The 6,359-nt window shown below is 45.6% G+C and overlaps 1 pseudogene; it reads right to left on the bottom strand.

Annotated features, from left to right (window-relative positions):
- Window positions 1-1,593: 1,593 nt before the first annotated feature.
- LOC123107059 (GDSL esterase/lipase At5g45910-like) lies at window positions 1,594-3,212 on the bottom strand (annotated as a pseudogene).
- Window positions 3,213-6,359: the final 3,147 nt, after the last annotated feature.

Below are 6,359 nucleotides of genomic sequence, written 5' to 3'. Positions count from 1 at the left end.
CACACTCTCTGCCTCCCTCTTCCTCACTCTCTCCCCCTCTCCCTCTCTCTCTCTCTCTGACACACACATATCCATCTTATTGGGTACGGGACCATAATTCATCTATTTCACACACACACGCTAGTACATAACAATATAGATTATGTGTATTATATTTTCCACCATAACTGAGGGAATTAATTTCATGTAAATCGGTCAGCCACACCTCCAAGAATACGCGGAAGAGGTGGCCCGGGTCGGCGTCAGCGCCGTCCGGCACGGGCCACGGGCCCGCTTCCAAGCGCGTCTGCGCGTCGGCCACCCACGCCGTGTCCTTCAAGTGCCACTTCCACCGCACCAACTCCCAGGGTCACGGCCATGGCCAGGGCCAGGGAAGCCGCCCTTCTTTGCCCCCTTCACCGGCCGCGGCCAACGCGGTGCCGCGGCACCCAGCCTCGCCGTCCTCGTCCTCCAGCACCGTCGCGACCCAGTGACGCAGGCCAAGCATCGGCCTCGAGAATCAAGAACGCTCGACAACGTAGAGGGAAGGAAAGGTCATATACATGTCATAAGAAAGGGAGTTTATTTACTGCTCCCTCGATGTATTGTTTCCTTTGTTTGGAGATTGATTACCATCCGTGAGTTAAGGTAAGGTTTACGTGATTGAGCGATTTTTTGAAAATCAATTATTTGTTTTCTAATTAATGTAATTGAGTGATTTAAGGTAAGGTTAATTAATTTAGATTTGATCTTTAGAGATTGTTCGTGATTGATTCTACATTACTAAATAACTTGCGCCAGTATGGAAAGTTCTGATCTGTTTAGATTTCTTTCGTTGTGTGAGAGGGTGACGCGAAAATAAACCGATGAAGTAAGGGGAGGAGACGAAAAAAATCTACGAAAAAAACCAGCGAAGGTGGGAGGAGGTACCAAAAAAAACCATGAAAGATGGGAGGAGACTACCAACTGCTTCATTAGGAGTAGAAATTATTAGAGATTAGAGATTATTTGTTTCCTGAAAATCTATTATTTGTTTCCTAAAGCAAATTGCATTAATGAGAGAGATTTCGTAGATTTGGCTAAGGTAGAAAAGAATCTATTATTTGTTTACTAAAGCAAATTGTATTAATGGGAGAAATCCGTTGATTTGGCTAAGGTAGGAAAGAATCTATTATTTGTTTGCTAAAGCAAATTGCATTAATAGAAGAGATCCGTTGATTTAGCTAAGGTAGGAAAGAATCTATTATTTGTTTCCTAAAGAAAATTGCATTAATGAGAGAGATTTGTTGATTTGGCTAAGGTAGGCGGTTTTTGCGGTTCGTGGCGGCTTAGTGTGGGGTGGGACGAGGTACCAAAAAAACCCATGGGAGGTGGGACGAAAAAAAACCTGGAAGGTGGGAGTTTTCCTTGGTTAACCTACGAAATTTCGTAGATTTTTTTAGGACGAAAAAAAATTGTGGAAGATGGAACTAAAAAAAACCTGGAAGCGAGACTACCAACTGCTCCCTTAGGAGTAGAGATTGATTCCTTCTAAAACATGGTATTAACATGTTCGTGAACCGTGGAACTCTTTACGACACCTGTAACGGTTTTATTCCGGGCTCCTCTCTAATACTAGTTATTAGCATTCAGTATGGGCGGATCGGCGTAAGGACCGGAGAGCCACCCTTTGGCGACGTGGCGGTACGTGGCCTCCGTGAAGTGAGTCCCGTCCCAGCTCACAAACGCCGAGGGATTCTTGCAGGCGGCCACCCCCGGTTGGCTGCACACGGCGCTGATGTTCCAGTTGTACTTCCCGCCACCTCCGCAGCAAGCCCGCAGAACGTCGCCGCCGGCCACTCCTGCATGCAGATCGGTCACAAAATCTCAGATAACTCAGTGGCCATGCACATGCAACCCATGCACGCAGAACTTCTTTTTCTTACGTACCGAACCGGCCAGGGTTTCGGAGGATGTCGATGATCGGGTTGTAGAAGTCAGCCTTGATGACCTTGGCATGCGTGTACTTGCGCCTCAGACCGTCGATCGCATCACGGAGCTGGGTGTTGTGGTACTTGGTCACGCGGTCGACGTCGCTTAGGCAGCCGAGCTGGTCGAACTCCTTCGCCTTGTTGAGCTTCACGCGGGTCGCCAGCAGGGACGGCGAGCACCCGATCGGCGGGATCCCCGGCAGGACCACGTAAGTTGCACCTCCTTTGATGAGCACCTGTTGCACCAAGGTAATTAAGTTGACTAGTTTAGCGCCGTGTCACAAAAATGGTGTGTTGTGTACCAAAAAACTGAAGCATAACTAAAGAAATTGCAAAATGTATTACATACATCGACGGCATTGGCAATATTTTGCACAACTTGAGGTACATAAGCCCTCACTTCGCCTTCAGACTTCCCCGCAGCCCATGCCAGGTTGTAGTCGTTCACTCCAAACTCCCCGACGACGAAGAGGGTTTTCTTGAAGCATTCACTTGGTCCTACGTATCAAGCAGTTTCTCGGTATGTGTGTAACAGCCAAGAATTAAGCACTGTAACGGCTAGACAAGGGAGCGTGTCGCAGACCTGCCGTCTTGCAAAACGATGGCTTGAGTTTCTCGAACCAGTCCAGCTGCACGTTCAGAGAACTGTTTAGAAGCTTGAAATTAACATATTTGTTCCTCTCGAAGAAGTCGGCGTTGAGCGACGTCGCGCCGCCGACAGCGAAGTTGACGCCCTTGGAGACGTCAGGGCTCTTTTGCAGGGAGGGTCAAAGAAGAGGGAGACCAAACTCCTCGGCTGGTACCAAACCAAAAGAACAAGGTACATGATCAGTTATTCAAATTCCATCTAATCAAATTTTGAGCAAAGTGTTCACTTGACTCAACGAATTATCTGATAGTTCAACTTACCGATGAAATCGATGGTGACTCTCCCGTCGCTGAAGCGGCCATTGGGGTGGCCAAAGAAGGTCTTGCCGTAAGGAGGCTTGTTATTGAACACAGGCACATCCGGAGTAGCCAAGATAAGCAGGTTGCCGGTGTCGATGTTGGAGTCGCCGAGGGCAAACAAGGAGGTGAACTTAACCCTGTCGGCGCTCACGCCTTGGAGACAGAAGAGGGCGAGAAGTGAGAATACGAGGGTAAGCTCCATGGCTGCAAAAACGTGGATTGCTGAAGAAAATCAGAGGCGCCCGAGGGCTAATTATAGTAGACGCTGCCCTCTGCTGATATGGAGTTACCATGCGTTATTTTAGGAAACAGTCAATGGAGTTACCATGTTTTTCTTTTGGGAAACCAATGGAGTTACCATGTTAATTAAGGTGGGAGCTCCTAAACTGATACGGGCCAGGAGGTACTAATTGAATAAGATTGAGCAACGATTTTGCACTTATACTATACAAAGACAGTATAATTGCTGGCACAATATTTTGTACGCAATCACCGTGATTACATGACAAATATGGATTTTAGCTGCCAAATGAATCAGCACTTACTCTCTTTTTTCTTTGCACTACTACAAACACAATATAATTGCTGGCACAATATTTTGTACGCAATCGCCATGATTACATGACAAATATGGAATTTAGCTGCCAAATGAATCAATACTTCCTCCGTTTTTATTTACTCTGCATATTAGAGTTGACTGAAGTCAAACTTTGTAAAATTTGACCAATTTTTTGAAAAAAGTACAAACATTTTCTATAAAAAATCTATATGATGTGAAAGTACATTCAATAATAAATCTAATGGTATATGTTTGTTATTGTATATGTTAATATTTGTTTATAAATTTGGTCAAAGTTTACAAAGCTTGACTTTGACTAAAGCTAATACGCGTACTAAATAAAAACGGAGGGAGTACTTACTTAATAAAACAAAAATTATTGATTTACCAAAGATGACACTAGTCAATGTGTACGTGCAATGCACGTTAATTTAAAAATATATTAAGTGCATGCGGATATTAAGTAGAATATTATTTGTGAGTTATTATGTGATTAGCACTATACTTGGTATGAAATTAACTGCACGCTAAACATATTGAGTGCTCGACATTGAAGCAGTCTAGGTCGTTGGATTGTCATGATTTAATGGGCGAGATTAATTGGATCTGCCTCTTTAGGTCTTTTTATATTGATATAGATGATTTCATTTGCTAAACCAGCAAGACGTGTGTGGTTTTCAATGAAAACCGGTGAAAGAAAACCAAAGGCGGGAGAAAAAAAGTTAAAACAGAGAGGACATACATGGTGTTGGTTGGACACTCTAGGTTACTATCAACCTAATAGCAACCTTTTCTGTTTGTAAGTATTGCACCAGGGCACATTTTACTTCTAATAGGTCATGAATTATAGATAAATAAAAGAATCATTCTGAGCGAGTACATAATAGTTGTCCACTTTTTTTAATCGGCTTTAGGGAAAGACCAAAGATCTTTCGCCAGAAAAATTCCGAAAGAGAAAGAACTCTCATTGATATCTTCATGCTCGGTCCGATTTTGTAGTATGTTTTGGCCAAAGAAAACCCCACTTCATGGCACGATTGCCAGAATCTTTTAAGGAATGTTGTTTTAGGGCATCTTCAAAGCGGACTCTCAAACCTTCCGCAAGTGTCTGGACAACCATTCAACGACGTCCCGTATTAGTCCGTGGACCAATCCGGAAGTCGGTTTTTTGGCAAACCGGAAGCAACCCAAGAGACTTTGCGGGAGTCTGAACAACTAGCCACCACTAGTGCAGGCAGGTCCTATACAAACTGTTTGGTCCTATACAAACTGTTTTTATCCCCTGTTGGTGTCCTGAATTAGTGAGTGCTTGTCATGTTGGCCCTCTGGAGATGGGTCAGGCCGAAGACTAACCGAAGATAGACAAGTGGACCATGCTAGCCCTCGCCTACACTTAAAGCATATTTTGAATAGTTTGCATGTTTATCCCTACATTGTAACCAACCATGTGTAAATTCTAGGTACCCTCGACGTCTATATAAGACGCGGGGTTTAGTCCATAGAGGCACGCATTCTCATTCGCAAGGTGTACAAAGCTTAGACACTCATACGATCTCGAGGTAGATCAATTTGTACTATATACCCCATCACAATCAATATATAAGAAGAAGGATGCAGGGTTTTACCTCATCAATAGGGCCCGAATCTGGATAAAATATCGTGTCCCTACTTTCCTTGTTACCATCTATCTCTGATCATCAAGCTTCAGACCCCCTACCCGAGATCTGCTGGTTTTAGCACTGACATTGGTAGCCCATACAGGTCCCGTCAGGTGATCACGAGAGCTCGGTGGTAGGTCTTCGGATCGATGACAACATCGGCTGTGGGGATATCTTTTGTCCCCGACCCACTCTTCGCTTTAGGAAGCGGCATACTATGCGCTGACCCCGTTGGCACCTCGGCCAGGTGGAGAGTCTCGCCCAAGCCAAGCCCTTCGATTTGGCAATCTGGAATATGCCGCGGATGCCCGTGGCAAGCTCGTCTTCTCGGGTTGGGTTTCTGATCAGCTCGAGGATTCTTCGCATGTCATTGCCCACGAACCAGATTCGATCTTGGAGCAGGCCCATGACGAGATCCACTCCCCGGACCTGGCCTCAAGGATCTGAACATTACCTCGCCAGCTCAGACATCAAGCCCCTCCGGTGAGGCTTCTGAGGCAGTGTTACACCGCACCCCAGTTGGTCTACAGATAAGCTCCCCCTACCGTCAAGAGATGGGCGAGGCCGAACTCTCTGTTGTAAACAAGATGTTAAGCAGAATCCAGAACCTTATGACGCGTTTGGTTTGCGCTGAGGTAACGTATTCGACTTGGGTATCGGGAAGCTCCGTCTTCAGACTATTTTTACCGAATACGAGATATGTTTGTTTCGAGCGTTCGGCTCCAGGTTTTCTAATCACCTTCGGTCTCGCCGTTTTCCGCTTCGCGAGCGCATGTATCGGAAGACACCGCTACCTAATACATCGTGGGCCTACCAAACGCCGGATTCTGTTTCAGAAAGCGCTGTAATCGGAAGTCGTGACATTTCCGTCGAACCAAACGCGTCGTTAGACTCTCGGACGGCCAGACTTCGGTCTACGACAAGATCAAAGGAGAGTCCAAAGACACGAGAAAATTCATCGCACCCGCCACCCACGAAGTCGTTACTGTCAAATATAGAACTGACATATCGGACCACGCCTATGAAAACACACCAATTCAAACGAAGTTGCCAGCAATCCATCACAGGACGTGCTCCCGATCACCGCCGAGGAGACTCAAAGTAGAGCAGTTCCCTCCACCCAAGACGTTTGTATCTTGGACAATACAAGTGATGAGGAGGAACCCAATGATTATGATTATTATCTGGAGACCAAGGATGATTTAACCCTCAGATCCGATGACTTCGATGTCCCCGAGGAGCCGT

The sequence above is a fragment of the Triticum aestivum genome, chromosome 5A, assembly GCF_018294505.1.
Source record: "Triticum aestivum cultivar Chinese Spring chromosome 5A, IWGSC CS RefSeq v2.1, whole genome shotgun sequence".
NCBI lineage: Eukaryota > Viridiplantae > Streptophyta > Magnoliopsida > Poales > Poaceae > Triticum > Triticum aestivum.
This window is presented reverse-complemented; position numbering and strand designations above follow the sequence as displayed.